Genomic DNA, 18,976 nt, shown 5'->3' with positions numbered 1-18,976 from the left:
CTAGTGCAAGCACCAGAGCCGCAAAGGAGAGTAAGGAGAAGGAGCGAGCAGAAGAGGGAGAAACAAATCAGAAGGGGGAAAAAAACAAGGTGATTCTCCGCTTTTTCCTGCCTCTTTCGCCTCTTCATCTTCGCTCTATATATTCCGTCCTCTTCTTTTCCCTCTTCTATTCTATCCCTTTTATCGGAGGACGGAGACTTGAGTATAAACGCATCAGCGTCGATATTAAACGCGAAAACTTGGTGTGCATACAGACGGATCTTGTTTATCTTGGCCAACAAGTAATACCCAGCCACCAAAACTCGATTCAATGGTGTGGTTGAATAACTTATTGCAAACAGATTAACACTCTTGATACGTTATCAGTTTCTCCATGCATTTTCCCTGAAAAATGTCGTTGTTTTCAACATCTTCAAGGGAGCTGTACGCTCCACGCTTTTCATGGCCTGCGGAAAATGGAATTAGGCTCTTGCACTGGAGTAGCGAAGCTGATTGCGAAATATTTTTTAATTCGTTCAAATTACTCACCAAGGAGAGTGTGGACACTATTGGATCCACGTCTGATTGGCTTAGTCATTTAAGGCTACATGAGGCTTTTTAGAGCTCAAAAATGGCAAAGTTTCAAAGGAGAAATGGATTAAAATCACGGCAACTTTTGTTCGCATACTGGAAAAAAGTCCCTTCGATCCAAAGTTCAGACTCTCAAAAAATTTGACAAGAAAACATACTCTTGATTCAATCGGTGTCTCGGTTGAATTAAGAGCCGAACCTCTTAATTGAAGCGTATTTCCTTTTGATGCAAGCAAAAATCCGATTGAGTCAAAATGACTTTTCCTTGTAAATTTTTTTTACGAGTCTTGACTCTAAATCCAAGAGAAGTTTTTCCTTGTGTATATCTATGAGACCGTGAATTGTACTTGAATATATCCCAATAGAATGTGTTGAAATCATTTAACTCCGACTTAGAGGCATTATACACGTTCAATTAAGTTCCTCTCATTTATATTTTTTACAAGAGAGGGGTGGGGAGGGGGGGCAAAGTCAGCAGCAAATGTGGTCGGTGATAACTTAAGAAAGTTGACGACAACCTCCTGCTCTTCCAAAGTTTGGCTCAAAGTTGTATAGGCCGTAAGAAGTCTTGATAGGACTAGAGTGCGTATTTTCGATTGATGTGAATGATTGATGTGATGTGTTCGATTCGGGTGATGTGCATTTCGCTATGTGACACAAAACCAAGTGTTCGGAAATTTGTCCTTGAATCTGTCCACAGCCAAAAAAAAAAGAAGTGTTATGCTAACATTTCTAACGACTTTACATAGTTCGCCATTTTTGGGCCCTATATACTCCCATCGAGCCTAAGATGGCTGACAAATCAGAAATGAATCCAGCGATGCTCAAACGATCCCAACGAATAAATCATACGTCAAATGACATTCTCCCCCCCCCCCTCCCTCGGAAATACCGGACCGAGTGTCCAGGTCCACTCTCCCTCTAGCTGTCCCCTTATTCCGCCGTGTTAATTCAAGAAAATGACTGTGTTTTGCAGTGGTCCAACGGAGCACTAAACTGATCGGACGCACAGTGGCTGGTTCCTGAGGGCCCGGTCGTGCAGTGTCCCGTCGGTGCATCACGCTTCCACCAGGCATCACGCCTCCAGGCCCCGCACGCTCATCGACCAACGCAGCGTCGCATCATTCAGTGTTGGGCACCGTCTGTCGCCCCGAACTCACCGATGACGTCAGCTCCAGGACTTCGCTCCTGGCGTCAATTGGCCAATTGTAAAGTTTTCTCGTTAGATAGATTTATAGTTTCTGTGGATAAGATTTCCAGGGTTCGCGAAGTAATCCGAATCGAATCAGAGGCGGATTCAGCAATTTGGCAACGCCAGATTCTCTCCATTTAAACCTATGTTAAATTATCGATTCCTGTCACAGCACCTGGCCCCTCCAAGAATTGATACATTTCCATGGTTTTAAATGGAGAAAAACAATGTTGCCAATTTGCTGGATCCGCCATTGAATCGAATCGCCGTTGGCTCGATGTCAATTTATTAATGATCATAAGTCAAATTTACACGGTATGAGCATTTCTAGAGTACCTACTATCTATGGAGGTACCCACTACCTACATCATCGCAATGTCTGTGCTGTTCTCTGATTGGTTCAGTTTCAGACCTTTTATGGGGCCCAATAGTTCTCACTCTTAAAAGACAAAAGGTTAGTTTTTTGTAATTAAAACCTAATTTTCTTTGATTTGAAGACAAATTGTTGAGATTAAAAAAAGATCGGAGAAATGAATGATACTAACAGGAAAAATATAATTTTCAGCAGAAATGATCGTCTTCATTTGATTAAAACTCATCTCAAAAGTTGGAGATAAAAAATTTTCTATCACACCTTGAACTCCGTCTGAACCGATCATCATAGGGCAAGAAGTTTAGCGATGGTTTTTTGTTACTTTACCAATAAATTATTAAAAGGATTTTATGCGAAGCTGCATGCATGCGTTAGTTTGTTCTGTGAAGAGTATAGAAAATTGAGACGATTTTTAAAATACCAAATCGTATACAGACATGCGTCTCTCTTTTTTCATTACTGGTGTCAAAAAAAATTTGCGGGTCACTTATTTAAACCTTATCGAATGATCTTGATCGATAAATAGTATTGCTGTGATAGAAACATATCGACCGAGCTCATTTGATACTGGTTCAACAATTCAAGCGCTGTACCACCCAGTGGCGCGGCGTGCTGTACGATATATCGATTAATCTGCCATTTAAACCTATGGAAGAAGATCGATAAATAGGTATACTAATCAATTCTTCACCATACTCTCAAATTGGGAAACATCGATAATTGACCTTTGGACTAACATTTGCATGAGTCCCTTCACAGGATAACGGGACAAAATTCTCCGATATGATTCATGCATGTAGCAGGAATAATGTCCACGTACTGACCACACACTTTTTCGTTGCAGATAAGTCGTAAAATATCTAGGTATGAATGTATTTTTATAGTAAATGTTGCACTTTCCAAGGTAAAGTCTTACAGACTAATGTTTTTAATGCAGATTTTTCAAGGGACACTCCAAGTCCAACATTTCCTCCGTCATCCGCACAAAAACCTATCCTTTTCTACCAATTTATTACCTTACAGAGCCGTTGGTAGAGGAATTAAGGACAACACCCTCCCAAGTAGATATTTTTAGTAAAATACAAACGCATACCTCTTAATGACAAAACAAAAAACTTTGTCAATTTGGAACCAGCCTCCTGCAAAAAAATTGCCCCCCCCCCCCCCGGCAGTATTCAATTTTACTGAAACCAGTAAATTTTCCGAGCTTTTCTTTGCCATCTTTTTAAAATGTTCATGCAAATAGTCTCAAATCTGAAAATGTTCCCTTAGTTTTCAGTCTGAAAGTTTCAATCGGAAGAAAAAATTTAGTAGGCCTCATCTGCATGTGTATAACCACGAACTGGTGTTAGCAGGAATTTGTTAGGTAATATTAGATTAGAGCCGAAGCGTCTCAATTTTTACGATCATTATCAAGGCTAAAAGTGTACTATATCATTCAAGTGCAACATACGAGCACAGGGCTTAAAGGAAAGGAAGAAACAACTTCTCTTTTTTTAGGCTTCAGCTGTATTTTTTTCTAAATTTGATTTTTCAGGCATGTAAAGGTGTTTCTTAGCTCCATTCTTGCCAAGTTTGAAGGAAATCACTTCAGCAGTTTTTTCGTTAAGTGTTGATGAAACCTCGGTACCGTAGCTTTATATATTAAAAATACCAAAACAAGTGAAACCTCTCCCCATGTTTGTGAGGGTTGAGGTTGATGAGACCTCTCCGCCGATCATCATGAGAAATTTGCAGCTCACAGTACAAGATTTCATTTCACGAATCTTCCAGCACTTTTGTCTTCTTTGAACTTTTGTGGACGTCGATTAAGTTCTTAGTTGATTAATTGTTGCGATGTTAATGGCTCCGAAAGCATCACCTGTTGCATCCTCGCTTCATTAAATTTCGATTCGTCTCGTTAAGACCTCTAGCAGGGCGTCATCGCAGAAAATGAGAATAAAACGTACTTTTCACCCATAATTTTTGTCAGTGCAGCGAAGAATTCCAAAATTTCCCCGACTCGATCGTATTTTCGTGATTCTCCTCGCGAAGAGATACATATATACAATTCCGTATTTATGCTTGTCACGTGTAGAAATTTCCGATTTAAAAAGGTTGTTTACAAAATTTGCGAGTGTTATATTTGTCAAGGTCTCTCGTTCAATGATCCCTCAGAAAAAGATAGTTTTACTCCAAGGTTCAAAACTATTTTTCGCACCAGAATCTCATATTTGCGTGTCGTATTTGAGTTCCAAAATTTCGATTTATAACTTTGAATCGCAAATTCTCGAATTCCTGATGGATTAATCAAGAGCCGTATTAGTCTCAGTGAGAAACAACGCATCTAATATTGATTTTCCTATGCTGATAGATCTTTTTTCTTTTTTTAAAAGAAAATACGTCTATGCACTCGGTTTATTTCTGATAAAACCAGCCCGGAGGATCATCCGACAGGAATTTCGCGGGACCTTACATTGACCACGTTTAACAGAAAAAAAAACCACATCAGCTGTTGCCAAATGTAACCGGGCAATTAAATTGTTTTAAAAGAACGTTTGTTCAGATTCCTTTGAAAATTTTAAGGAATTTTCTTCGTGCCATGCAGACAATTCATTGAAATTTTCACATAATTATGCACACCCGTTTCCATATAAAAAATTAAATTTCCCAGTTAAATTTAGCAATAGCTAATGCGGCTTGGTTCCTTTATGCTTAACGCGGTCCAAACAACGAACGAAGTAACGAGATGCGACTGTCTCCTTCACACTCGTGCACGTGAAACTATTTTATTAAATTATAAATTAGCGAGGAGAGACGCTCCTCTGAACCGTTCCAGTTGTTACGTCTCGACACTTTTTTGTTCCCTTCGCGCCGGCTCGGTAGCCGAAAACTCGACACGGGAACTCATTATAACTTCCATCGCGTCAGAGGTGTTCGTTTGAGATTCTTTGACTTTTCCGTGCGAGAAACTATTTGCTTAAAGTTTCCTAATCTCCCCGAAGTTCCAGCGCCACCTTGCGGAAATGCGAGTACGTGTGACGTCATGTAACTTCAAATTAATGCCGCCGACAAGGACAGGGGGCGCTGCATTCTGATGCATCTTTGACGACGGGGTTGTCGGGTGTCAACATCCGCCCGCAGTCTAGCTCTGCCATGCTAAGGAAAAACCTCGTATGTAAGCACATCCGATTGTTACAAAATCATCTTCGATAAATCGATCACTGGAAAAAAACACATTGGATCTAGAGTCCAGACTCTTAAAAACATCGACAAGATAATATACTCTTGATTCAATCAAAAAGTTTAAATCAAAAGGAAATCCGCTTAAATTAAGAGACTTGGTTCTTGATTTAAGCTAGATTCTGATTGAATCAAGAGTACTTTTTCTTGTCGATGTTTTTAAGAGTCTGGACTCTAGATCCAATGTGTTTTTTTCCAGTGATCATTATCGTTTGCGAGTTGGAAAGTTTACTTTAATAATTAAGTAATCACTGCATACTTTTTAAAACAAGGAGAGTTAGCAGTTTAATAATTGAACTAGGATTCTGTAAATGTGTGTAATATAATGACGTGTTGTTGACTCAATCCTCCTAAATAATGACACAGTTACAATCATATAAAAACAACATGTTTCCACAGTTACGTTAACGCTTTCGAACAAGTGAGTGTCCTGAGGTCAGCGCGGAACGCAAATTTCCTTCAATTTAGTGGGTAGGCAATTTGAGCTCCGGAACGTTAGAATAGTTGTATCACGCATTGCACGTGAAAAATTGAAGGGGCTCACCGGATGGAGGATTGGTGTAGCAGCGAGAGAGGTAAACTAATGAGGTTGATTCGGTCGAGATGAGTGACGCACGGTTTTACTGATCGATGTATCGAATTCATGGATATATTAGTTGCTCACTCTGGGAGATTTATTCATGTGTGTATATTGTATGAGCTACATTTATATTTCGTACTTTTTACACTCATTTAAAAAAAAAAGAAACAACTGAAAAAACATTTCGAAATTCTACGCTGGAAAATGGTTCATTTTAGCAAAATTTCCTTAAAATCTTCAGATATACTTGATCGAAGTGCAAATTTCATTCTCTGTAAAATTCATAACAATAAGAATCACAAATTTTCCGGAAATTTCGTGTTACAGCAGAGGCACTTTGGCAACTTCCGAGACATTTTTCTTTATTGCAGCAGCGTTTCACTGTGGCAAGGAGAAATGGCGTATGTGCATTCGAGTGTTGCAAAATTTCTCTCGATAAAACATTTGCTTTTGCGAGAATAATAAATTATTTTCCTTGTGATTCTCAAGGACGCCAGATTGCATCATTTATAAAATTCTCCGAAAAATCCAGCGAGGAAAGTCGACATGTTTTTCAGAAAATTCATATTTTATCGGAAATATGTGGCAACGTATGGATGACCATACATTTTTTTTTACCTGAGCAGAGCAGAGTTACGACGCAACATAGTTCGTGAAGTTTCAGTAAAAGCCACTTAAAGTGGCATTTTCTGAACCGAGAAACATTTCACCGAGCGTGTCAGAAATCTCGCTGTTCGCCGCAGTAAAGATGGTCTGAAACACTGTTGTTTTAAAAGCTTCTGAAAGTGCAGGATTTAAGTGGAAATTGACACCTTAAGGGCTCTTTTCTCTTTCCCTTATTATTTTACTTTTAAGATCTCTAAATGAGTGAACAACGGTAAACTTTTCTAAGGTTGGCACACAACTTTTTTGATGTTGTGCGCAATACCTTTTCCCACATTTTACTTCCTCGCAAAATGTTTCAGTACGCTTTTTCATGTTTTCACCAGAACAAGCTAGTTTGCGAGTTTTTTCTACATTCAACAGGTTGCCGTGATAATGTCAAACCCGTTCCGCTCATGTTCATTTCACTCTTGTTCATGCGGAAGTTTAGTTCAAAATTGAAGTTGAAGGAAAAAGCTATTTAAAACTCTAAGCTGTCATGCCCAGGGTACGAAACTCAACGGATTGTAATTCAATTTAATGTCCTCTATCGGCATAAAAGTGAGCCAACTTGCTCGCAGTGGCGTGGCGTGAATAGCGATAAATCGATTGTTATGCCATTTAAACCTATGGAAAAGGATCGATAAACAGGGTGTTCGCAGCGAACACCTTAATAATCGATTCTTTACCATAGGTTTAAATGGCAGAACAATCGATACATCGCAATTCACGCCACGCCACTGCTTGCTCGAAACTTAACCCTCGGACACCGCAGCAAATCTCCTGTCGAAACTCAAAATTCAATTTTTCAACTCGATTCCGCAAAAGCCACCCTTCTGAAAAAAAAATTACATGTTTCCACAGTTACACTAACGCTTTCGAACAAGTGAATGTCCTGAGGTCAGCGCGGAACGCAAATTTCCTTCAATTTAGTGGGTAGGCAATTTGAGCTCCGGAACGTTAGAATAGTTGTATCACGCATTGCACGTGAAAAATTGAAGGGGCCCACCGGATGGAGTATTGGTGCGGCAGCGAGAGAGGTAAACTAATGAGGTTGGTTCGGTCGAGATAAGTGACGCACGGCTTTACAGATCGATGTATCGAATTCATGGATATATTAGTTGCTCACTCTGGAAGATTTATTCATGTATGTATATTGTATGAATTACATTTATATTTTTCCAGTGAGTGATATCCAAAATTCGATCCGGCAGTGTGGCCAAGAATCCCGAGTCGAGGCGCTCATGATATTATTTTTAACGTCAATGGCATATTTGAGCTACAGAACGGGGGCGCCATGATTTGTAATTACTGCCATTTATTCGAAGTCGGCGCGAGCGGGAGGGGGGAAGGGGGCGGGCGGTTCCCGGAACGGGGTTGTTAACGCCAAGAATGCGTGTTTGTGTCAGAATGTAAATGATTGCGGGCCGGGATTAATTCAAGGATCGGAAAAGGCTCGGATCGTCCTGTGAGAGATGCTCGCGGAACTAATGGGTTAAGTGCGTCGTAGGAATCGTCCTAGTTCTCGCGTCTCGCGCTCGCAGGGAAGGAAAGCGCGAATTCAAATTAATGACTTCTTTGTCCGATGATGAGCGAGCGGAGCGGCGCAGCGCGGGGGTTTTGCGATGCACGTGAGCGCGCTGCGGATTTTATTTCTCGTCGCGGGACTGTTTATTCTCCTTGTGGAATACTGCCCTTCTGAGGAAAGGCGGGGGGGGGGGGGGGGGCGAGGAGGTGTATTACATAAATCGTCTTGTTTGAAAACCTGATTTTACTCGTTCGAAAGAACGACATCGCAAAAATGACAACAATTCGTCGTTTCCCATACGAAGGAACGTAAATCCATTCCAAGGTTGCAAAATTGTCTCAAACAATTCAATTTTTCCCCCAAGAATATACTCGTAAAATTTTGGTACAAAACTTGTCTAATTTTTGCATGAGATCCGAAAGAAAATCAGTGAGAATTTCCGTTAGAAATTCCCAAAATTCTCTTGGTACAAGTGCAATTTGCGAGGGGAAATTTGGCAACATTGGAAAGCAGTTACTCTCTTTCGTGAGGAGACTGACGAATTGAATCATTGTCACGTAAAAAACGAGATTAAACATGGGGTTAGTTGACGGCACCGGGAAGTTCCTGTGGGGGGTGGGAAGAGGAACCGCTCATTTAGATAGGTCTGTGGGTCACAGAAAGATAAGGGCTCCATAGGGTGGTTTGGAAGGACTTTTTCATCCTGAACCCCAAGGAAACTCCGAGGAGCTTTCCCAGGAAAATTTTGAAAGTCGTCTCGAGAGTAATTTTGAGCTGTTCTAACCGAAAAGTCGAGTGAGTACGATTTAAAAATGAAAGATGAGTCTCGGCTTTACACAGCAAAATCCCCCACATTTTCAGAGAGAACCAAGTAGCTTTCCAGGCCAGGCTCCCTAATCGTCCCCTTATTTTTGCTTATGGACCGGTCAAGACACCAGGAATTCGAGCCTACTTTTTTCCTCTTCCTGAGATTTTATACATTTTTCTCCTTGCTATTATCCCAAAATTCTGAACACGATTCAATTTAAAAAAATTGAAAATTTGAAAGGGGGGGGGAATTCAAAAATTTCAAAGGAAAATAAATACTCGTTTATTCCTCAAAAATATATATTTAGTTGGAGGAAATTCGACAACGTCCTAATGTTGCGTAGTGCGTTTTTCCTTAGCACGGCAACGGGAAAGGCTGGGTGTGGTGAGGGATCCGAGAACATACATTAATAGTCGCTTTTGATCGTCCTCGCGGGAGTGAAGGGAGTGAATACCCGATTTTCGGGCGGCTGCATTTGACGCTTCGCGCCGGGCTCACAGGTAATGGACAAAGCGAGAGCGCATCCCTTGCGCGCGCCCCTCCCCCGGATGACTTGTTTAATTTTCGACCGAAAGCACGCGATCGAGTGATTTTACGCGGCGTGAACGAAGTTTTGTTGTCGGCCGACTCGAGCCCACCATTACCCTAATGCTGGCCTACGCTGCCGTGCTAAGGAGGAACGCCGTATGAACATTCGAGAGTTGCCAAATTTCCTTCGATAAAATGTTTACTTTTGAGGCAAGTTGTGAAGATTTTTCCTTGAAATTTTCAGAAACTTTAGGTGAAATTACGAACAAAATCATATAAAAAATTGGAAGAAAAATATTCATATACTAACCAGGAAATTCGTGTTTTATCAAAGGATATTTGGCAACGCCTGAGGGCTTATACGGCGTTTTTCCTTAGCACGGCAGTACACTCACTGCGCGTGCGATGGAAAAACGCCGTGTAAACCCTCAGGCGCACAGTGGATCGAGTCAATCAGAGAGGTTGGACATGAAATTTTTGACTAAAACTGCAACTTTTGATGTTTATAACATTCTCTAAGGGGTGCTTCTAGAAGAAAATTTCACTAGGAAACCAACGGAACCACTTTTAGAACCTAAAATTTCTGTATGGGCGGAGTTATAAGCTTTTAAAGTTTCCAACTTTTGTCCGATCCCTCCTATTGACTCGATCAAATGTGAGTCGGTGCCGAATTTCCTTCGATAAAACACGAATTTTCTGGTGAACTTATGAATATTTTTCTTCCCTCTTCTTTTTTTTCATAGCATAGTTAATATTCCGCCGTCCCAAAGAAGAACCTCCCGTGAGCCTGCAAACGTTGCCAAATTGCCTTCGATACAATGCGAATTATCCAGGAAACTTTCGAACATTTCCCTTCCATTTTTTAAGAGAACTTTGAACGCGATTCACTCTAGAGTATCAGCAAATTCCAAAGAAAAATATGCATAAATTTCTTTACAAATAAATATTTTATTCGATTATTTCATTCGAGTGCTCACACGGCATTCTTCTATACTACCGTGCTGAGGAAGAACGCCGTACGAACATTCGAGAGTTGCCAAATTTCCTTCGATAAAATGTTCATCTCTGAGGAAAATTACGAGTATTTTTCCTTGAGATTTTCCATGAACTTCAGGTAAAATTGCGAACAGCGTTATCTGAAAAATAGGAAGGAAAATATCCATTAGTTCACCAGGAAATTTGCGTTTTATCAAAAGAAATTTGGCAACGCCTGAAGGTTCATACGGCGTTTTTCCTTAGCGTGGCAGTATAGCGCGGCATTATTCTGCCCGATTTCCGGCCGACTCGCGCACAAATCCATCCCATTTCCGCGAAATTTCATTACCGACAACGGAACGGAGCTCGGGCGGCATTCCGCTCCAGTGGTGTGGCGTGCTTTGCGATATATCGATTGTTATGCCATTTAAACGTGTGTAAAAGGATCGATAAACAGGGTGTTCGCAGCGAACACCTTAATAATCGATTCTTTACCATAGGTTTAAATAGCATAACAATCGATACATCGCAATTCACGCCACGCCACTGTTCCGCTCGGACGCAGGATTCAAATATCGTCGCTCCGCCGACGTAAGGACGCACCTCGATTTTCGTTTGAGCCCCAGAAAGAGTGAATTCATTCGTGAAGCAGGGTTCACGTGAGTGCAGAGATACGTCCTCACTTCAGAGGGATGACGATACATCCGAAACCGCGAACACGGGGCCATTGACTCGTGATTTTCTGGCTCGGTAAGCGGTGAAATTTGCCACACATCGGAGGGAATTTCCGGGGGGGGGGGGGGGGTCAGGACACGTGTCTTGCCGCACGGAAGGAAAGGGTGGATGGACCGGAAAAGGAGTCCGAATGAGACGAATGTTTCCACCAGTGGTGTGGCGTGCTTTGCGATACATCGAATGATCCGCCATTTAAACCTATGAAAAAGGATCGATAAACAGGGTGTTCGCAACGAACCCCTCAATAATCGATTCTTTACCGTAGCTTCAAATGCGAAAATATCGATAATCGATCATTCACGCCACGCCGCTGGATTCTACGGGTCTCTCCGCAAATCCATGTTGAAATGAGCCGTATAGGAAGAATAATGAAGACTGATTTCGAAGTCTTCTCAATTTTTCCTTGCTGTTCAAGATTTTCTATAAAATTCTTCATATTTTCTGAGTTTTCCCTGAATTTGAAAGGGCGTTGAGTTGGAAAATTTTCCTCGATGGTTTATGTCGAAAAGCGCGTACCTTAGTTGCAGCGTTTCAAAATCTTAATTTATGTATACTTTTTTAACAGAGAAAAACGGACAAATATCTCTCTTGAAAGTGTTTGCGAGTATGTTTTAATGAATGAAAAAGGAAGTCCGAAAAACTGTCGGTTAGCTCCCTTAAGATTAAAAAAATAATAATAAAAAACAAAAACAAAGACAAACAAAACCAGGGAATATTTGAATCGTCGTAATTGGTGTTTCGCATTTGCCGACATGAGCCATCGACATTCTATTAGAAACTTTTCAAAACTAAACACTGGAAATTGAAAATACTTCAAGATGAAGAGGACAAAGTTTTCAGAATTACTCTGTGACTTCGCTTTATACTCCCTGGAAAGTAAAATATATCACCGTAATTCAATTTTAAAGTGTGTTCACTGACCTGCCTCGTCTTTTACCGGCAGTGTTTACTTTCTTAATGTTTTCGTTGCTGAAAATGCATCTTTCAACAAACAAGGATGACAGAATGATAAGTGGATGAGGATTACAGAAGGAGGGGGTTAAACTCAACTAAGTCTCTGTTAGCCTGTCTTGCACGGGGTTTATCTCCTCAACAAACCGGGTTGCCAGCTTTTTATACTTCTTTCAAAAAGTCTATAAACTTTTAAACCGTATTGCGAGCTGAGCTCAAAACAACTCCCAACTCATTTTTTTCCAAAATGTGACTTGGCTTTTCTCTGTTTGGTTCACTCTAAATCGCACCTTGTGCTGCAATTCAAGGACTAAAACACAAGGCGCCTTGATACAACTATTCCAGCTTTTTGGATATCCATGTTGCATACTCTCGGGGATGAAGGCGCTCTGATTTTCCTCGCTTCCAATGAAGTGGTGCGCACGACCTATCGTTTAAATCATTTAACTTTCGAATTTAATTTAGCCAAGAAAAAGATTAGATTACAAGAGCTCCGTAAACTAATGAGGATATGGCTACACTAAAAGTCGCTAATTAGGAACCAATTTTACAGGGTTTTTCCTTGTGTATACTTGGTGCCTATTAACGTGTTCATCAAAAATGATACGCAATGTAGCGGTTTTAAAAGGAAATAATTGCCTTAGCAGTACCACTCTCTGATTGATTTTAGCAAGTCTGAGATCATTCATAGGGATTTAAGGGATCAAAATAAAACATAAATAATGTAAGAGGGATATAATGTGGCTTTGTTACTAATCCATGCTTTCTCGTCTTCATCGAGAAATAATGAATTGTTCTCACGTAGAAGGAGAAACTCTCAGCTGAAATATCCCTCCAAGTTCATTCAAAACTTTTTTTAAGCGATGTAAATTGGGGAGGTCTAATCACGTCAAAAACATTGGTGTTAACTTGTTTCCTTACACTGGTCCAATTTGATTTCCCATGTTGAAAGGAATCGAAGACTGCACTTAATATGCGCCTTGTCCCACAAGCCCCTCAAATTATGTTCAGAAAGTTGAATAAACTACCTTGACTGTCTTAATGAATTTATTGTTGTTGTTTATGCTATAATATGACTTTTTGTGTTCGTGACCAATGACCAGTGTCGTGAAAAGAAGAAATATATACCCGAAGATGGAGAAAAATTCTCCGAAACGATCATAGGGTAGCATAAACAACAACAAAAAATAATTCACTCGGGTAGTCAAGGTAATTTATTCAACTTTCGAAGTACGGCAAACTCTGTTCCACTTAGTCGCTTAGCTCCCTTTCAAAGCAACTTGGAACCAGGCAGTTGGCGGAAAGCCAGAAAATTGTAACAATTGTTGCTTGAGCTTTTCCACAGCGAATAGTTAATTTGTAGGGAGGAAAAGTCGGAAAGGTGACGAGTTGCATCGAGAAAAACAGGTCTAAAATTTCATTTCTCCATTCGACCCAATGTGACAGAAAAAGTCAACGCCTTTCTCTAGATTCAAACAACGTCTTCCTGAGTTTTAATTTTTAAAGTAGTATTTGCAGCTAGACGAGCTCAAAAGTTGACTAATTTTGTATCCAAAGTAAAACTCGATTCCTGCAAGTTCTACTCCCGCCCGTTCAATGTCGCATGTCTGATACGTGATGCAACTATCTAAACTTTTCGGAGTTCAAATTGCTGACCCCGAAAATAAAGGAGCTACTTTGAGTAACGATCACATGACATATACTTGTTCTAAAGCTTTAACGTCTAAAACATTATTAGGCTCCCGGCCTCTGTTCAAATTAGTCTCCGATTTTGATTTTTTTCGGAATTTATCACAATACGATTCTAATATTTCTGGCTCTAAGCACCTCTCTGCATACGGAAACTAATGTCATATGAGTGGTTTCACGATAACTGAAATAGTTTTGTCGCCGTAACAGACAACACATATTGCGGTCATATTTTTAGTAGTAATGATAATCACTCGAATTTTTTACATTAATCTACACAGGGTCACTTACGTGTTATAACACTTTTCAAAGATTTATCGCTCTTTTTTCAATTTTAATATATATAAATGGCCGAAAATGGGTTGTCTGTTTATGCTGACTTTTTACCACTTAACAGACAGCACATTTTCGAAATTTACATAATATTAATTGAGAAATAGAGCAATAAATCATTAGAAAGCGTTATAAGACGTACCCCTTTGAAGATTTATGCGACAAAATTCGAGTGATTATCATTTCTACTAAAAATATGACCAAAAAATGTGTTGTCTGTTACGGCGACAAAACTATTCCAGTTATCGTGAGACCACCCATAAGAGTTGGACTACATTTTGCAATTTGGAACTATAAATTCTGGCTCTTCTGGAAAAACACTTATGTGCATAGGGAAACTAATGGCACATACGTCGCTTTTGAACCGAGCTAGAATTTATAGTTCTAAATTGCAAAATGCAGTCTAGTTATATCCCTAATATGAGCCGAGAGAATAGTTTCGTGTTGCAAATGGAGTCTGAGTGATATCCGCTTTCCTGCAGCAGCGATTTTAGGAGGAAACAGGTCACGGAAAGTTTACAAACTTAATACGGTTGCGAAATCTCGGAGAGAATCGACAGCCCTGTCAGAGAGCGCCTTCCGCCGAGAGCTCGTTTACTCAACTTTAACGACGGAAAAAATTGACGTTTGAAAGTGTTCGCACGTGCAGAACGACCCGCGACAGGGGTCTCCGTTTTCCTGTCTTAGAAGCCTCGTCCTCCGAACCCCCAAAATCTTCCCCGGCTTCGGCGCAGATGTCACATTTTAAAAAAAATCCAGGTTTTTTTAAACCCATTTCGTCCTAAAAATAAATGCTGGACGTAAATGTTTGAACACCGCTAAATATATCTTTCGATGTTTTCTTTTTTGTCCGGATCTTGAAACTTGCAACGGTTTAATGAATAACTCGGAAGCACAACTGGACTGCATTTTGCAATTTGGAACCATAAATTCTGGCTCATCTGAAAAAAACACTCATGTGCATAGGGAAACTAATGGCACATAAGTTGTTTTTAAACCGGGCCAGAATTTATAGTTCCAAAATGCAAAATTTGAATCCCAGGGTATATTCTTCATAATCTGAGATTAATTCACACAAAGTTTGAATGCACTAAGCAGTTTAGTTATCTGTAAAATAAATGAAGCCTGAGGAGAGAAATTAGGCCACGTGGAATGCAGCTAGGTCGATACCTCTTAAATCCATCCATTTCTTCATGCAAACGATGATAGATCGCCACATTTACCTTTCGAAGTCCATTCTATGACCAATAGATCGTTTTCGATAGTGGTTCGATGTATCATCTGGTTCAAAACAATCGAACAAACAAAACCTCAGACAAAACTTTCAGGATTTCAGCTGGAAAAGCTGAAAATGAGAAAATTCCTAACTACTTCACCTTGCGATACCATTTAGTACTCATAAGAATCAAAAATCTATCAGAAAAACCCCCGTTTCCTCAGATTACTCGATTGACTTTTGAGGCTATGTTTACATGTTGAACCAATCGATATCGATACAATCTCACCTATTTGATGTATCAAAAACGATCTATTTCTTCATGCAAACGATGAGAGATCGCCACGTTTACCTTTCGAAGTCCATTCCATGACCAATTGCGCAGCCCTGGCCGAAAAATAAATCGGGAAACTCGGATCGGAGGATGGAAACTGTCGGGCAAGTTTTCAGTCCTGCCGCTCCAAGCCGATTGAATGCACAGGAAGCGATGCGTTCGGAATAAATCCCAGGCGACCCAAAAAAGTTGCTCGACTTTTCAAAAAGCTCGGCAATAAATGCACGAAACCAGATTATACCGTCCAGTGCTGGAAGATGCTCGCTCCTGCAAGTCAGTGGCGTGGCGTGAATTGCGATATATCGATTGTTCTGCAATTCAAACCCATGGTAAAGAATCGAATATTAAGGCGTTCGCTGCGAACACACTGTTTATCGATCCTTTTCCATAGGTTTAAATGGCCGATCAATCGATATATCGCAAAGCACACCACGCCACTGCTGCGAGTCCGACTCCTCCGATTGAAACCCGGGCTGATAACACGATAGGGCCGTTACAGCCGTAACGACGAAGCCAAGAAAACATGTACATCGATTTGCGATGTCGCAAATTTACTTGGCATTATATTTTCATAGGTAGCTGAGAAACAAGTCCCGATATAAGTGAACAAGCGCCGTATCATATCCTCGTTTTTCAGACGAACCAACCCAACTCGATTCCAAGGTATCAAAATTTAGATTCAATTTTTTATGCGAGCAATTTTTGCCTCGAGCTTTCTGATTTCTGCTTGAGTACCTACCTATAAAGCGAGAGTATAGACAGATGTGAAACTCCGAAAATCAATCGCAGGCCTTCACAGATGCTTCCGCGAATAAAGTTAGGGCCAAGAAATGCATAGCCAACCTATGAATTTCAATTATCCAGAGCGATTTACTAACACAATTGTTTGGAGCCGTCGTTTATAAAGCACGTATTTGTCTTGGTTTTTGCATAAATTCATGGAACGCTCATTCATGTATATTCTTAGCCATCTTGGTTAGAATTGGAATTTACAGGCTGCAGACTGGCAAATAAATTTTCATGTTAGAAAATGGTTAGAAAAATGGCTGCATTTTTGGGCCCCAAGCCCTCCATGAAGCGATCTGTCCGCTACTATACTCTCGCTATATAGGTACTCTACAGTCTAATCAATAAAATTCTCTGTTAGAAGTGCTCATAACTCTTGTCGTTAAAATGTATAATTAACTTGTGAAAATTTGGCAACTTTCAAATGTAGTTACATTCTTTTGTCCGAAAAACGACGATATCAACATATTATATGCGGTCGTCCATACAATGGGAAACATTCTTAAAATGTTTGAGGCAATTTTACCCTAAACATGTTTTGTGCCATGACTGCAACTTTTGGAGATCCATGCTCCAAAATGCAAGCGAGCGTGTTATTCTAGTTTCAGATTTCATCCTTGTTTAATTTTTGTTTTTTTTTTGGGGGGGGGGGAGGGGGGAGGCAGGGAGATTCCTTGTTTGTCTGACACTATCCTGTTAATTCTCACCAATGTAACTCGCTAGAAATGTGCTCTCATCTTTGGAAATCATTCGAATTAGTTACCCATTTTCATTGTCACTCTGTAATTAATTGCACTTTTGTAAAGAAACTCAGTCGTTCATATTTTACGAAGGTATGTTTAGTCGATAACTTCCACTAATGAACCACAGAGCTATCCCTAGTAACTAAACTTGTGTATGTCTTGAAAACATGTTCACAGCATTTTTTCACTGAAATTCTGCGAGAAAATAAATTTGGGTTTCACAGAATTGCGCGTAACAGTAAATCATTGAAAGTATGAAAAGATAAATTTCTACATAATGCGTCGTAATTTTGGGCTCTCGAAATGTTTACGTGAAAAGCTTTAAAGAAGTAAAAGATTCAGCAGGTCGATGGCTAAAGTCAAAAATGCTTATCTCCACTCCAACGTTTAAAAATTTCCAATCATGTTCCATTTTTTAGAGGCTAATACCCATAATACCCATGATTTTTTAATAGATGAAGAAAATTTACAGGAAATTTCGAGAAAAATAATGTTGGTTAGTTACCTTAAAAAATTTAATCTTACAAGGAAATTTGCATCTTTGCAATCAGAGATACGCAATTTTCGACTTTAGCCATTATCCATTTTGCTTTTTTTTTTTTTTTTTTTTTTTTTTTTTTTTTTTTTTTTTTTTTTTTTTTTTTTTTTTTTTTTTTTTTTTTTTTTCTTTTTTTTTTTTTTTTTTTTTTTTTTTTTTTTTTTTTTTTTTTTTTTTTTTTTTTTTATTTTTTTTTTTTTTTTTTTTTTTTTTTTTATTTTTTTTTTTTTTTTTATTTTTTTTTTTTTTTTTTTTTTTTTTTTTTTTTTTTTTTTTTTTTTTTTTTTTTTTTTTTTTTTTTTTTTTTTTTTTTTTTTTTTTTTTTTTTTTTTTTTTTTTTTTTTTTTTTTTTTTTTTTTTTTTTTTTTTTTTTTTTTTTTTTTTTTTTTTTTTTTTTTTTTTTTTTTATTTTTTTTTTTTTTTTTTTTTTTTTTTTTTTTTTTTTTTTTTTTTTTTTTTTTTTTTTTTTTTTTTTTTTTTTTTTTTTTTTTTTTTTTTTTTTTTTTTTTTTTTTTTTTTTTTTTTTTTTTTTTTTTTTTTTTTTTTTTTTTTTTTTTTTTTTTTTTTTTTTTTTTTTTTTTTTTTTTTTTTTTTTTTTTTTTTTTTTTTTTTTTTTTTTTTTTTTTTTTTTTTTTTTTTTTTTTTTTTTTTTTTTTTTTTTTTTTTTTTTTTTTTTTTTTTTTTTTTTTTTTTTTTTTTTTTTTTTTTTTTTTTTTTTTTTTTTTTTTTTTTTTTTTTTTTTTTTTTTTTTTTTTTTTTTTTTTTTTTTTTTTTTTTTTTTTTTTTTTTTTTTTTTTTTTTTTTTTTTTTTTTTTTTTTTATTTTTTTTTTTTTTTTTTTTTTTTTTTTTTTTTTTTTTTTTTTTTTTTTTTTTTTTTTTTTTTTTTTTTTTTTTTTTTTTTTTTTTTTTTTTTTTTTTTTTTTTTTTTTTTTTTTTTTTTTTTTTTTTTTTTTTTTTTTTTTTTTTTTTTTTTTTTATTTTTTTTTTTTTTTTTTTTTTTTTTTTTTTTTTTTTTTTTTTTTTTTTTTCCCCAGTCACTACAGCCTCTTCCAGAATTACCGAGACTTTTTCGCACAAAATCGTTACTAGGGCAGGTCTCCGATATTTTGTATAGATATCCTGTTTCTTTTTTTCAATGTGGCCAATTTTTGTACCCCTCTTTTACGTGACATCGTGGAAACTTTGTTATTACATAGGTCAACTTCAATTATGAATTATGAAATACGTAAAAC

The 18,976-nt window shown here is 37.9% G+C and overlaps 1 protein-coding gene across 1 annotated transcript in view; it reads left to right on the top strand.

Annotated features, from left to right (window-relative positions):
- LOC109031160 (neuroglobin) overlaps nt 1-18,566 on the top strand; it is a 175,394-nt gene extending 156,828 nt beyond the window's left edge. Inside the window, exon 4 of the mRNA XM_019042516.2 lies at nt 1,547-18,566. The gene's annotated coding sequence lies outside the window, so the exon portion shown is untranslated. The remainder of the gene's footprint in view (nt 1-1,546) is intronic.
- The last annotated feature ends 410 nt before the right edge of the window (nt 18,567-18,976 follow it).

This window comes from Bemisia tabaci, chromosome 3, assembly GCF_918797505.1.
Source record: "Bemisia tabaci chromosome 3, PGI_BMITA_v3".
Lineage (NCBI taxonomy): Eukaryota > Metazoa > Arthropoda > Insecta > Hemiptera > Aleyrodidae > Bemisia > Bemisia tabaci.
This window is presented reverse-complemented; position numbering and strand designations above follow the sequence as displayed.